Source organism: Helianthus annuus, chromosome 1 (assembly GCF_002127325.2).
Source record: "Helianthus annuus cultivar XRQ/B chromosome 1, HanXRQr2.0-SUNRISE, whole genome shotgun sequence".
Classification (NCBI taxonomy): Eukaryota; Viridiplantae; Streptophyta; class Magnoliopsida; order Asterales; family Asteraceae; genus Helianthus; species Helianthus annuus.
Genome location: NC_035433.2, coordinates 49971531 through 49987829, shown reverse-complemented (window position 1 = coordinate 49987829; position 16299 = coordinate 49971531). Strand labels below are relative to the sequence as shown.

The 16299-nt window shown below is 37.0% G+C and overlaps 1 long non-coding RNA gene across 1 annotated transcript; it reads right to left on the bottom strand.

Moving 5' to 3' along the window:
- Positions 1-13557: 13557 nt before the first annotated feature.
- Positions 13558-15824, bottom strand: LOC110936244. The gene is made up of 4 exons (XR_002589860.2): positions 15385-15824; positions 15160-15288; positions 14788-14925; positions 13558-13778 (listed from the first exon to the last, which is right to left on the bottom strand). It is a non-coding gene; the product is annotated as an uncharacterized LOC110936244 (long non-coding RNA).
- Positions 15825-16299: the final 475 nt, after the last annotated feature.

Sequence of the window (16299 nt, the reverse complement as noted above, 5' to 3'; positions counted from 1 at the left end):
TGCCCTCTTTGCCGCCGTCGATTATCAAAATTCGACATATACTCTCCACCACCCAAACAAACCCTTGAGATGATGAAATCCTGGTGTCAACGTCCTTCATCCAAAGTATCCGCCCTGTTGAACCTTCTAGTCGATTCTACAACCGACAACCCATCTATTAAATTAGTCATGTTTTCTCAATTTCGTACATTGCTAGTTTTTCTTGAAGAGCCGCTAAAAAGGCAGGATTCGCAACCCTGCGCTTGGATGGTCTTATGAGTGCAAAAAGACGTGCGAAGGTGATTGAAGAATTTGGTGTTTCAAGACAGGGTGTGCCAGTGGTTTTGTTGGCCAGCCTTCGGGCTGCAGGCATGGGCATAAATCTAACTGTTGCCACCAGAATCTACTTCATGGAACCGTGGTTGGACGTAGCTCTAGAAGAGCAAGCAATGGCCCGTGTTCATCGGATTGGGCAGTCAGAAGAAGTTAAAGTGGTTAAAATAATCGCTTCGGGCACTATTGAGGAACGGATAACTTTATTGCAAGAGGTGAAACAGAGGTCGGATCAACAAATGGCTTTTAAGAATAGCGAGATAGATGTAGCTTATCTTGTCAACTGTAACAACTCCCACTAAAATCAATAATTAGGATGATAATTATCTATTAAGGAAACCTTAATTAAGACACCCAAGTAATTCTGCATTAACCCTAAAATTTTCAGAACAATCGGAATCAGGATCAGGGCCCCTAAAACTCAGGGGGGTAAACCCTAGTTGACGATTATCTATAATACTTGCTGTCTAAAATTCGTTTGAGAAAAGTGTCAATTCAGCAAGCCTAGTCCCGAACCTAGCCACCCTATATTTAGACTGCTTCCCTTACGGACCTTAAGGGAAATGGCTTACGGTCCGTAAGAGTGTCCAAAAATCAGTATAAATAGCAGATATTGGCACTTGAATTCTATGTTTGAAACGACGGAAATTCTCAGTCTGTACGTAGAGTTATAGCTGAAACAGTACAATTAAACACACACAATCACGAAGTGCTACCGCAATCAGGGTAATAACTCGATCGCTATTACGATTCAACGTCCGATCGATTATAACTATCCAACGATTGTCCGAGTGCTGCTCAAATTGAGCTTGTACTTTGATTATTCGTCGTGATTTCGACTTGAATATTTGAGTGTTGTTCGAATTCGGACTATGCTCTGTTATTCGTCGTGAATCCGTTGAATTATTAAGTATTGCACTTGTAAATCATTGTGAGGGTTTAATCTCGTGAATTGTCGTAACTGCTGTATTAGTTACTAACCCGTTTGTGTGTGCATTATTGTTAAATTAGGTTAATCAAGGCAAATCAGTAGGCTTATACTTTGCTCGTTAAATCTAAAATGTGAGTCATTCTCTTTTTATCAACTGTTTTACAAAACTCCAGGTTATTTTCAAAGTTATAATTACAGGGATTAAGTCTTTGTAATCACCAAGTTATAGCCGGTATGTGGGGTTTTCTATACATTACTTGATAATCTTCACCATTGGGGCAGCCATTGGGTGATATGACCATAATCACAGACACCATTGGACAGGTGGGCCAATGGGTCGAGTGGTAAAGTACCGTGGGTAGTTGGTTTGATATCAGAAACATTGTAATCGCTCTTAATACTGTAAATTATAACAACCGTATGATTTTCTGCAAAATGAATGATTCACTCAGTATTTCCCCGCTGACAAAACCTTTTTCAAACATGTTTCAGGTGATCTGTTATGATCCAAGAAAAGTGCCGTGAAGCACTACAAGCTCCGAGAAGTGGCTCAATTGAATAAATAAAGAAACATGTTTTGAGAAATAAAAGATTTCCTTGCGAAATCATACTATTGTAAATTATGGGAATTTATCCCTAACTTTATGTAATATATTAAACGGGTATTTTTAATATTAAAAGATCCTGTATTAAAAAGACTTCCGCTGTTGCCTAAATTAGATACCACGGGATTCCTGCCTCGCGGCTCTTGAACCGGGTCAAACCGGGGCTGAGGGCCGTGACAGGAAAAGGTGGTATCAGAGCCACTGATCAAGCCACTGATTTAAGCCTATTACTAATTTAAATAAAGTATTTAACAAAATACTTAATTCTATTAATTGCCATTCTGTGATTATGTGTTTTATTAACTGGTTATTTGTTAGCTACAGTATGGGTAAACAAAAGCTTTCTGCTATCTACCACAAATTAGACACTACACCCACAGAAAAAGGAACCTCTTCCTCCAAACACCCAGCAGATCTAGAAGAAGGGATTTTTATCTGTAAGGCAAACTATGAAAATCCTCTCACCCCAGATAAAAGAAATTCGATTCTTAGGAAGGGACAGGAGAAAATAAAGAAACCCCAAGTCAAGAAAGTGAGGTTTAATCCAGAAATTCAGGAATTAGGCAATAATCCACCTTGGGAAGATAAATTAGATGAAAAATGGGCAAATCTTTATATGCTAGCTACCGTAGCAGAAAACGCAAACCTTTAGATTACCAATAAACCTGAACTAGTAGAAAACTGCTACTCCGTAAATAAATAAATCAATCCTAGTGTGTTCTCTTTCCTGTTATCTCTGTACAAATTAGTATGCAATAAAAACTTCAATGTTTATTTATTAAACTTTGTTCCAAAGTTTTAACTTAGTATTTTTGTGCATTTTGCATATATGCTATCCAGCATGAATGAGATATCGGAAGCATTTCAGAATCTCAACCTCTACCCAGTACCAATTGAAGTCTCCCACGACTTTACTGGTTATATTGCTGACATAGAGGAACCCCTGGAATTCCAAGCTCCACCGCTGGAAAAAGCAAAACCTAAAAAGATAAGACGATATGTAGGATGGAGGAAAGTGCGCAGGAGAAAACCCACAACTAGGAGACTTCCTAAAATAGAAAATCCCGTGAATAAAGGAAAAGAAATAGAGACCGGAGAGAGTTCCAAACAAGCAGAAATAGAAATAAAGGAAGATACTAAGCAAAAGGGAATAGAGATCGGAGAGAGCTCTAGGCAATCTGAAGAGATCACATTTCAAGACGAAATAGACCGTCTGCTGGCAAATTGTGATGTCATAGAACCTATCAACAATAATCTCTACTCTTACACTGCCACAGCCCAATTCCCAATAAACTTAGAACCAGCTATTCCAGACCCACTAATCCACACACGACCTTTAGGCCAAATGGAAGAGTGGTGGACAAATGACTGGCAATTCCAAAATATGATCAATAGTCCCTACACTTTACTTCCTCAATTTGATCCAGAACCTATCTCCAACCCGCCAATGAGCTATGAAAACCTGGCCGAACTTCATCAGTTTGGTGAAGAACTGATAGGTATCAGTTTGGTGAAGAACTGATAGGTACAGGGAATAGGATCCGGGAAATAGGGGAACAAATCTCCTGGAAGTACGACGAGAGGGAGCGTCACTACTGAACTGCCAGTTGATCAAAGAATAGTGGGGTTGGAAAGTCTGTCTGTATAATAATAGTAATAGTGAAATCTAACTCTGTAAAATGGGAAATAAAACATTGTAAGAAAGATAGTGTGTATTGACGCCTATATAATCTATCAAACAAAGTAGAAGTCGAGAAAATCGACAATTTTGGTTATAGATATGTGTTGTAAGGTTTTATGTGTTTATGTGTAATTGCCTTGTTATATCTAACTAAGCAATTATTTGACACTAATAAGTTACACTTATACTAATTATCAGATGGAAAGCACTAGTAATGAACCAGTTAATGAAGAGAATCAATCTGAGCAAAATCAGGAAAACCAATACATGACTAGACAAGATATTGAAAATATCATCACTCAAGGGATAGCTAAGGCTATTCCTGCAATCATGGCTGCTGCTCAGAAACCTGTTGAACCGCAACAAATCATTCCTAGTAAACGTACCCAGGAAGACAATTTTAGTCATAGTGTAAATGGAGGTGGCAATCATGACAATAATAATCCACGACAGGCTCCACCTCCTAAGAAAATGAAAGCTGCAACGCCTGGTTGCAATTACAAGGAATTTCTTGCTTGCAAACCTGCTGAATTTGCAGGTAACGAAGGAGCAACTGCAGTACTGCGTTGGTTAGAGAAAACCGAAGCAGTAATTGCAATAAGTAAATGTGCCGAAGAAGATCAAGTTATGTATGCGTCGAATTTGTTCAAAGAAGGGGCGTTAGAGTGGTGGAACACTGTATTGCAAGCAAAAGGAAGAAGGGTGGCCTATGCAATGAACTGGGAAGAATTTAAGAGTCTTGTAGAAAGAAAATTCTGTCCCGAATACGAAAAGGAACAAATGGCCAACAAATTCCTAAATCATCGGATGACGGGTGTAGATTGTCGCAGTTATACTTCGACATTCTTTGAATACGCTAGAGTGGTACCAACACTGGCCTCGCCAGAACCGGTACTCATTTCCCGTTACATTTGGGGATTAATTAGTGAGATCCGTAACATTGTTAAAGCTGCGAGACCTCGTACTATTGACGATGCTGTGGAATTAGCTAACATCCTAATTGATGAACTAATTCGCACTAGAGATGAAAATAGGAAGAAGGACTTGGTTCAGAAAATTACCCAAGGAGTTCGTACGGGTAATAACACCAATTTCAAAAGAAGAGGAACAGGGCAATCTTCAACTCCGCCATTCTGCAGAAATTGCAAAAGGAAGCATTTTGGAAGATGCAATGCAACTTGTAATTTTTGCAAATCTGTAGGACATAGTGAAGAAAACTGTAAAAAGAAAACCATCGTCTGCTTCCATTGTGGAGAAACAGGGCATTACAAGACAGAATGTCCTAAGTTAGTTCAACTAACAGACAACAAAGCCAAACCAGCCGATGGAACTACTAAGAAGAATGCACGAGCATTCCAGCTGACCACTCAAGAAGCCGAACTCATCCCAGATGTGATAGATGGTACGTTCTTAGTTCACAACGTATTTGCAAAAGTATTATTTGACTCTGGTGCAAACCAAAGTTTTATTAATACTTCATTCTGCCAAGCTCTTAATTTACCCTTAACCACCCTTAGGCAGATCTTTACAGTCGAAACCGCAAAAGGGAATTCTGTTAACATAGATAAAGTTTTGCAAGAAGGAAAAATAGAACTATTAGGCCATAAGTTTTCTGCAAACCTGTTACCTATGAACTTAGCCGGATTCGATGTGGTATTAGGAATGGATTGGTTAGTAGCCAACCATGCTCGAATCCTATGTGATAAGAATTCCGTAGAAATTCGTACCCCCACAGGAGAGGTGATTTTGATTACAGGAGATAGACCTCGAAAGCCACTAAAATTCATCTCAGTGATGAAATTAGCTAGTTATTCGAGAAAACAAGAAATGGTATATCTGATTTCTGTAATCATTAACGCTAAAAGTAAGAAACTGCAGGATATCCCTATAGTCTCAGAATACCCAGATGTCTTTCCAGAAGAATTACCTGGGTTACCACCCGATAGAGAAGTAGAATTTAGAATTCATTTAATTCCGGGTACTACACCAATAGCGAAAGCACGTTATCGATTAGCACCCACCGAAATGCTAGAATTGAAAAAGCAATTAGACGAATTACTAAGCAAAGGATTTATACAACCTAGTTCATCCCCTTGGGGAGCACCAGTGTTGTTTGTGAAAAAGAAAGATGGATCGATGAGAATGTGTATTGATTATAGGGAGCTGAATAAGGTTACAATTAAGAATCGATACCCATTACCTAGAATTGACGATCTTTTTGATCAACTTCAAGGCGCTAGATATTTTTCTAAAATAGACTTAAGATCTGGATATCACCAACTGAAGGTACAAGAGGAGGACATACCTAAAACTGCTTTCAGAACTAGGTATGGTCATTATGAGTTTACAGTCATGCCCTTTGGATTAACGAATGCACCCGCAGCATTCATGGACATGATGAATAGGATCTGTAAACCATACTTGGATAAATTTGTGATCGTTTTCATCGACGATATACTTATTTACTCCAAAAGCCAGAAGGAACATTGCGAGCACCTACATGTACTCTTAACTTTGCTAAGAAAAGAAAAGCTCTATGCCAAATTCTCGAAGTGTGAATTTTGGCTGCAAGAAGTGCAATTCTTAGGTCATGTGGTAAATCACGAAGGAATTCATGTAGATCCTGCTAAAATAGAAGCAATCACTAAATGGAAGGTCCCACAAACAGCTATGGAAATTAGAAGTTTTCTAGGCTTAGCTGGATACTACAGAAGATTTATTAAGGATTTTTCTAAGATAGCTGTACCCTTAACTAAGCTGACCTGTAAAACCGTTAAGTTTGAATGGGGATCTAGACAAGAAGAAGCTTTTAAGATTTTAAAACACCGACTGACGAATGCTCCAATTTTAGCCTTACCCGAAGGTGTAGAAGATTTCGAAGTATATTGTGATGCCTCGAAGTTAGGATTTGGATGTGTGTTAATGCAACGCAAAAAGGTAATTGCGTATGCCTCTAGGCAATTGAAAAAGCATGAAGAGAATTATACGACTCATGACTTAGAATTAGGAGCCATAATTTTTGCCCTTAAGATCTGGAGACATTATCTGTATGGAAGTAAGTTTACTGTTTATACAGATCATAAAAGTTTAAGGTACATATTTGGGCAAAAAGAGTTAAATATGAGGCAAAGAAGATGGATGGAAATCCTGAGTGATTACGACTGTGATATTCAATATCACGAAGGAAAGGCGAACGTAGTCGCAGATGCCTTAAGTCGTAAGTATCATGAGAAGCAAAAGCGAGTCCGTGCTCTTAGATTAAATCTACAAATAGATTTAATGGAGCAATTAAAAGAAATTCAGGAAACAGCAATCAAGGACGAAGCTGAAGGAATGAAAGGTTACATTAAAGAACTAGAACAAGGAAATGATGGAATTTGGAAATTCCACAAGAAACAAATTTGGGTACCTAAGCAAGGAGAATTAAGAAATAAGATTTTAGAAGAAGCTCATAAATCTAGGTATACTGTACATCCAGGAAATAATAAGATGTACCAAGATTTAAGGAAGAATTTCGGGTGGATAGGAATGAAAAAGGATATAGCCGAATACGTATCTAAGCGTCTAACCTGTTCACAAGTTAAAGCCAAACATCAGAAACCTTCAGGATTATTACAACAGCTAGAAATGCCTGTATGGAAATGGGAACTCATAACAATGGATTTTGTTACTAAGTTACCCAGAACCGGAAAAGGTAATGATGCGATTTGGGTAATTGTGGATCGATTAACCAAATCAGCTCATTTTCTACCAATAAAAGAAACCTTTAGCATGGAAAGGTTAGCAAAGTTGTATGTAGACGAAGTCGTATCTTTACATGGAGTTCCGCTCTCCATTGTATCAGATAGGGATAGTCGTTTCACTTCCCATTTCTGGACTAGTTTTCAGAAAGCAATGGGAACCCGACTAAATTTGAGTACTGCATATCATCCACAAACAGACGGACAAAGTGAAAGGATGATACAAACTTTGGAAGACATGCTCCGAGCATGTGTAATAGATTTTGGTGGAAATTGGGATAGCCACCTACCTTTAATTGAATTCTCCTATAACAATAGTTATCACTCAAGCATTGAAACTGCTCCATTCGAGGCACTGTATGGACGCAAGTGCAAAACTCCAGTATGTTGGGCAGAAATAGGAGAAAGTCAATTATCAGGTCCTGAGATTGTACAAGAAACTACTGACAAGATAACTCAGATCAAAGAAAGACTGAAAACGGCTCGAGATCGTCAAAAGAGCTATGTAGACAATCGCCGCAAGCCGTTAGAATTTCAAGTCGGAGACAAAGTACTATTGAAAGTTTCTCCTTGGAAAGGAGTAGTACGATTCGGTAAGAAAGGAAAGCTGAGTCCAAGATACGTAGGACCTTTTCCAGTAGTCCAACAAATAGGACCAGTTGCTTATCGTCTACAACTACCAGAAGAACTAGCTGGAGTACATGATGTATTTCATGTATCCAATCTCAAGAAATGTTTATCAGACGAATCCCTGGTAGTACCTCTTCAAGATGTAGAAGTAAACGAAAAGCTGAAATTTGTAGGAAAACCACTACAGATCGAAGATAGAAAAGTCAAGTTTCTCAAGCACAAACGACTAGTGCTGGTCAAGGTCAAATGGAATTCAAAGAGAGGACTGGAATACACTTGGGAGCTGGAATCAGAAATGAAGCGAAAATATCCTCATTTATTCCAGTAAATCTCGAGGACGAGATTTTTCTTAAGGTGAGGAGGATGTAACAACTCCCACTAAAATCAATAATTAGGATGATAATTATCTATTAAGGAAACCTTAATTAAGACACCCAAGTAATTCTGCATTAACCCTAAAATTTTCAGAACAATCGGAATCAGGATCAGGGCCCCTAAAACTCAGGGGGGTAAACCCTAGTTGACGATTATCTATAATACTTGCTGTCTAAAATTCGTTTGAGAAAAGTGTCAATTCAGCAAGCCTAGTCCCGAACCTAGCCACCCTATATTTAGACTGCTTCCCTTACAGACCGTAAGGGAAATGGCTTACGGTCCGTAAGCGTGTCCAAAAATCAGTATAAATAGCAGATATTGGCACTTGAATTCTGTGTTTGAAACGACGGAAATTCTCAGTCTGTACGTAGAGTTATAGCTGAAACAGTACAATTAAACACACACAATCACGAAGTGCTACCACAATCAAGGTAATAACTCGATCGCTATTACGATTCAACGTCCGATCGATTATAACTATCCAACGATTGTCCGAGTGCTGCTCAAATTGAGCTTGTACTTTGATTATTCGTCGTGATTTCAACTTGAATATTTGAGTGCTGTTCGAATTCGGACTATGCTCTGTTATTCGTCGTGAATCCGTTGAATTATTAAGTATTGCACTTGTAAATCATTGTGAGGGTTTAATCTCGTGAATTGTCGTAACTGCTGTATTAGTTACTAACCCGTTTGTGTGTGCATTATTGTTAAATTAGGTTAATCAAGGCAAATCAGTAGGCTTATACTTTGCTCGTTAAATCTGCAATGTGCGTCATTCTCTTTTTATCAACTGCTTTACAAAACTCCAAGTTATTTTCAAAGTTATAATTACAGGGATTAAGTCTTTGTAATCACCAAGTTACAGCCGGTATGTGGGGTTTTGTATACATTACTTGATAATCTTCACCATTGGGGCAGGCATTGGGTGATATGACCATAATCACAGACACCATTGGACAGGTGGGCCAATGGGTCGAGTGGTAAAGTACCGTGGGTAGTTGGTTTGATATCAGAAACATTGTAATCGCTCTTAATACTGTAATTATAACAACCGTATGATTTTCTGCAAAATGAATGATTCACTCAGTATTTCCCCGCTGACAAAACCTTTTTCAAACATGTTTCAGGTGATCTGTTATGATCCAAGAAAAGTGTCGTGAAGCACTACAAGCTCCGAGAAGTGGCTCAATTGAATAAATAAAGAAACATGTTTTGAGAAATAAAAGATTTCCTTGCGAAATCATACTATTGTAAATTATGGGAATTTATCCCTATCTTTATGTAATATATTAAACAGGCAATTTTAATATTAAAAGATCCTGTATTAAAAAGACTTCCGCTGTCGCCTAAATTAGATACCACGGGATTCCTGCCTCGCGGCTCTTGAACCGGGTCAAACCGGGGCTGAGGGCCGTGACACAACCTATTGTCTTTGTGAAACTTGCATTCCAAACTTTTTGTCCGTGCTTATAATTTCTAATACATTTCTGTATTCTATGTCACGGAGTAAATTTTTGACTCACGTGTAGCAACTTAGACTTGATCTAAGTTAAGCTATGTGCCCCAACGATGTAGTGTTTTGAGTAATTCAAGTGATGGTTACAAGTTGTGTATACAAAGAAACAACTTTGTATTGATTACAAGAAGATTTACAAGTACAAGTGTGTTTACTTGTGATATTGTTGGGTGATCTCCAAATGAGACCCCCATCATCCTATTTATACTAGTCTTTCCTAGTTCTAGAGAATTCTCCATCTAGATAATTCTTTACATAATATCTTGGATATTTATAAGTTGATTTCTAGAGCCTTCTTGCAAAATATCAAGTGTTTTCATGGTGTTTCTAGAGAATTCTTGGCTGAAACTTTGGACAGAATTATGTAGCCCTTTATGGACCCTTCCGAGCTCTTTCAAGGCCGATCTAGAGTCTTCCGATGGTGCCAAGACATTTTCATCAACTTGTAGGTTGTTCTGAAAACTTCCTGGCAACCCTAGATGCTTCTTTAGTGTTCCGGAATCTTCCGGAACTCGCGAAAAAAAATTATGTATTTAGGCGGATCGTGACATCTAGCTGCCTTACCTACAGCATGCTTCTTAGCTCATTGATTCTTTAAGTTCATTGATATTGGCACTATAAAAATCCTCTATAGGTTATTTTCTGATTATTAACACTTTATAAGTATTAAAATAAAAGGGTTTATTCACCTGCAATGAAAGATAGGGACGTAAAATATTAAGAATTTATTAAATAAAGCATGAAAAAGAAAGATAGAAGCCAAGTAATAAAATAGGAAACAATGTTTAAATAATACGATATTTGGATTCAATTTTGATTGTGGTTATACACAAAACTTATTAGTAAGGGGAAAACCAACAATTCAAATGATATGTTAGTGCCGAGTTCTTATTGAGTTTGAAGGAATCAGATATGATTTTGATGTTGATGAGTTGGGTTAGTTGAAATTGAGAAGAGATGAGCGGGGTGCTCAGGTGGAGTTGGGGCGGTGAGTCAAGTTACCATACTGTAACACCATCGCTGACCCCTTCTCCACATGGTACATCTCTGATGTACTCCCATCCGATGATGAGTATTAAGTTAATATGTTTTATTTCGATTTTATTGTAATGCTTGTCTGTTTTTATGAATGAATTGTGATGATTGTAATAACATAATTAACGCCATGATATTTACTTTGAATCCTTTATAATGATGCGTATTAACTTAATCTATTTAATTTCGTTTTTATTGTAATGTATATCGGTTTTTATGAATGAATTGTGATGATTGTCATAACACATTAACGCCGTGATATTTACTTTGAATCCTTTATAAAGAAATAATTAATTTATCATAGTAAAAACAAAAGAAACAAAACGCCACCAAAATTATGAAGTTAAACATTAACTAAAGGTCAAATGCGTATCAACGCCATAAAATAACACCATGAATAGAACAGGAGGAAAATGTTAAACAAAGGAAAAAGACATAAATGCCCCTCTGCCTGAATTGTAGCGTACGCCACGTGTCTCTCTAAGAGCCATTTTCACACTTCTCACCGTTTTTCCGGATCCCATTTTATATATATATATATGGAGCCGCTAGAATAAGAACCACCTCCAGTTGTAAGAACCGCGAGAACCACTCTCAGCCAATCAGATTCAGCCACTAAAAAGGGTATTTTGGTCTTTTACTACCAAATGTCATTTCCTTTTATCTCTCCTCATTTATTATATGTCAGATCATCCCCCTCTCTCTCATCTATTTAATGAATTCAAAAAATCATTTTCTCATTTTCATTGTCTCTCTCTCTATCTCTTTGAAGTTGCAGCACTTCTTTGAAGATGGATGTGTCATCGATGAACACCTCTGTTCCTCCCCCACCCTCCGATGAACATGCAGCCGCCACACCCCCCACACTGGCGACCCCCAAAAATCGTACCCACTCCGGCGCTCCCTCGTTTCTCCGCAGTAATTCTCGGCGGTGGTTCCTCAGTTCTTCAGTGGTAGTGGAACACGAAGAGAAAGAGGAAAGTCGACGGCGCCGGTTAACCGGCCAGACACCCCCTTTTGGTGTCTCTGGTCGATGTGTCGACGGCGGTGGTGGCTGTTTGTCGACGGCGGTGGTGGCGGCGAATGATGGGGTGAAGGGGGTGGGTGAAACTGGTGCTTTCTGATTTTGTTGTTTCCGTTGAATCTAGGGTTTGCATGTTGTGATTTTGAATTTCTTTGATGGGTTGTTGGTAAGTGTTTTTGTTGGGTTTTGAATATGTTTGAATATGTTGTTGGGTTTGAATCTTGTGCTTTGAATCTGGTGCTTTTTTTTGATGAACTTTGATTTTTTGATATGTGGGTTTGATTTGATATGTGGGTTTGATCTGATATGTGGGTTGAATGATGTTCATGTTCCTTGTGGGTTTGAATCTGGGTTTAAATCGGCTGTGAATGTTGAATCTGGGTTTTGAATCGGCTGTGAATGTTGAATCTGGGTTTGAATGTTGAATCTGGGTTTTTAATTTTGTTGAATCTGGGTTTAAATCGGCTATGATGATGCAAAAAAAAAAACTGACGATGGCGCGGCAAGGATGGCGGAGGGTAGGGTTTTGAACCTGCAACCCCACTTTGCAGCCTCTGATTATCGGAAAATCTGAGCCAAAACTTCGTTTTTTTTCTAGAATCCACTCGTTCTTTTGATTTTTGTTTGTTGGGTTTTATTTTTATTTTTATTTTTAGGCGTCGATGATGATAACAATATATCTGAGACGCTTCACCGAGTTTGCGATTTCTGGGTGCGTTCGTTTTTGGGTAAAAAGTTTTTGTAAAAAAAAATTAAACCGTAAACTTTTTGACGTAAACCGTAAACTCTTTAACGTAAACGTAAAAAGTTTAGGTAAAACGTAAAAACGTAATTTTTTTTTACCAAAACGTAAAAAACGTTAACGTAAAAAGCGTTAACGTAAAAAAACCGGCGCGTAAAACGTAAAAAAACGTTAACGTAAAAACCGGCGCGTAAAACGTAAAAAAACGTTAACGTAAAAACCGGCGCGTAAAACGTAAATAACGTTAATGTAAAAATGGCGCGTAAAACGTAAAAAACCGACGCGTAAACCGTAAAAAACCGGGGCTTAAAACGTAAAAAAACCGACGCGTAAAACGTAAAATAACGTTAACGTAGACGACCGTCGCGTAAAACATAAAAAAACGTTAACGTAAAAAACCGGGGCGTAAAACGTGAAAACGGCGCGTTGAAAAAACGACGTGTGAAAAAGTTGGGCGTAAAAACGGCACGTCAAAAAACGAGGCGTGAAAAGGCCGGACGTAAAAACGTAAAACGTAAAATCGGTAAATAAATCTGAATTTGAAAATGTTTAATAAAAAAACTAAGTTTAAAAAAATAAAAATCTAATATAATAATACCAAAAAGTAATAAAAAACAATAAAGACAAAAAGACAAAATAGTGTAATTTTACTTAAATATCCTTTTGGATTAAAATATAAAAGAGATAATAAGACAAAAAGTATTTAATATTATTTTTAGTTACTTTTAGTCTCATCCATTGATCTTGAAGATCTAATGGTTAGGAACTGGTTCTCGCGGTTCTTATAACTGTAGGTGGTTTGCATTTTAGCGGTCCCCTATATATATATATATATATATATATATATATATATATATATATATATATATACTAGGTTATCACCCGGGACTGCTTCCCGGGTTGTTTATTTTATTAGTTAATAAACATATTTTTTTATTAAACTAAAATATGAATAGGATCTGAAAGTTTCAACAGTATATGATAAGCTAATTGATAGATTACAACATCTTTCATCCTATATACTAATTAGCAATAAACATAACTTAGGGAACACATGGGTCAACCCAAACATCAATTTACCCTTTTAATTTCTAAAAAATGCAGTAGCTTACTTTAGAGAACCCCTCTCGGTACATGAAACCAACACGACGCTCATGAGCTCCCATTGTTATGTATATCTAAATGCGCTGAATGAAATCAAAGACAAATAATTAGTTGATTGCATTCACCAAGAACGTGAATAAATAGAAAACGAAGGGAATAATTATTCGGGAACAAAGACCCGTTAGGGTTTCATAGCAGCAACACAATCAAAGTTCCAATAAAGAAACAAAGACCAACTTAGTGTTTGATAGCAGCAAAAGATAAACATTCAAACAAAACATCTCCTTTACCCAAATTATAATCAACTTAACTTATTCGATTTCTTTTCCTCTCCCTTTGTAGGGTTTATATAAAAAAAACCAACAAATCGAATGACTGTAGAGTCAACGTTACCAAAGACGGAGTCGAACGAACGGCGACAACGTCATAGTCTCTGATTAGGACAACTCAATCATTTTTGACTTTGACTGAAGTAATCCAAAACCCTACTTGAAACACAAGGGGTTTTTGTTATGATCTAAAAGGGTTGTTCACTTATGATAAAACCATCTTAAACCTCAATATAAATAAGAGAAAACACTTAAAATACAAATACATCAAACCCATTCACAAGTGTACCTTCTATGCAAAATTAGCAACTACATTGAAACTTGCTTAACATTTAGGAACACAAAACAAAAAAGAAAAATGCATTTACAAACACAAAAAAAAAAAAAAAAAAACAAAAAAAACAAAAAAACAAAAATAAAATATTTGATTCTTAAGTCAGTAGTATATGGTTCAAAAGTCTTGTCATTGTTTTTCTCCTTCACAATTGTAGATTTCTAACAAAATCAATTTTTAAAGATCTAACATCTTGTAACAAAGAAAAAACATAACATATTATTAAAAGTTTCATACATACACGAAAAAAGGTCATCAAATCTACGCTCTCACATATCAAGAAGGATGATTAATATTTAAGATTGGTTTTAATCAAGCTTAGCAAATGAAGATCAAATATATTCAAGCCCCAAAGTTGTCCAACCGAAAGAAGATCAAAAACTCACTAAAATTTACCCAAAACTAAAGAAATAAATGTATTGTCCTTACATCTTCTGCATAGTGAAGCTCACCAGGCTCTAACATAGCATGTCGGTCATCAGTATTAATATCTTGATAAAATCGGTCTCGGGTATTTACTCGAGCTAATGGACACATTGAACTTGGCCCAAATTCAAACTAATTTACCTAAAAAACATAGACAACATTACTATTAGATAACAGTCAAGTTCAATTTACAAAACTAAAATGATCGACACCGGCTTTGCTTTGATCATTACTGCTTCTACATTAAATCTATCACAAATAGTTTTAGTCCTTCACCTGCTTCTAATTGGTCACATAAGCCGCACAAAATTTATACACAAACAACTGCAAATCAACTAAAATTCCTACAATAGGATTCAAGAAACACAAACTTACAATATAAAGATTTCTGTAAAGGCTACCACGGTAGTTCAGTAGCATCAGTTACCAATCTGACCTCCCTAAAAAAACAATCAATGGCAAAACCCTAGTATCGGTTGAGGCAGAGAGGAGCCGGAGAGAATCCTAAAAACAAACAAAAACAAACTGATACTTGTTTAGATCGAACAAAAAAATTGAATCAATAAATTTCAAGTTTTATAACGGGAGAAGAAAAATTACGATTTCACAATCCCTAAATCAACCATCACACTACCCGAACTGAAGAAACCCTAAATCAACCACTGTCGTCGTCATTTCTCTTCAGACCACCACCAACGTCACCATCTTCCTTTAGTCGAATCACATATATGTATTCATTTTTGTAGTGAGTGATCAACATCTACTTGATCCTTAATCAGTGGTGAAGATTGCGATGATTAATCTAGAAGAAAGAGGAAAGGGAGGCTAGGGTTTAGAATGGGGATACCTGGAAGTGAATAACCTTGATTTTGGAATCCTTTGTTAAGCCATTCAAGCACAAGTGATTCAGAGAGAATGAGATGCAGGTAGAAGAAGAAGAAGAATAAGCGTATGGTACATCAGGATTTCAGGAAAGCGTATGGTAGAAGCTTCAAGCCAAAGGAAGAAGCAGGCTAGGATTTCGGTGTAAAGCAGTGAAGTAAAAGAATGAGCGAGAGGAATTTAGGTTTTTTAGGTGACTTATATACCCGGGTCATAAAACGGGTCGGATCACATTAAAATGGGGATCCGCGTTCAATTTTAATACTCATCCAATTTCCCGCCAAAACCACATCTAAGAAGCCCTAATATTGCGACACGTGTCCCAAATTTTTTTTGTTTATTATATATAATAGATATAGGTTGAACAACCTATCCAATGTGAAATAATTTAAGAGTTAATTACATAGTTAGTCTCTGTGGTTTGCACAAAATAACATACTTAGGTACTAGTAGTTTAAAATCACCTTCTAGGGTATTAACTTTTCATTTTGTAACGTTTGGAGGTATTAACTTCTAGGGTATTAACATAGTGAGTCCCTGTGATTTGCACAAAATAACATACTTAGGTACTAATAAAATGTGATTTTAAGCCTACAAATAACGTTAATACCTCCAAACGTTACAAAATGAAAA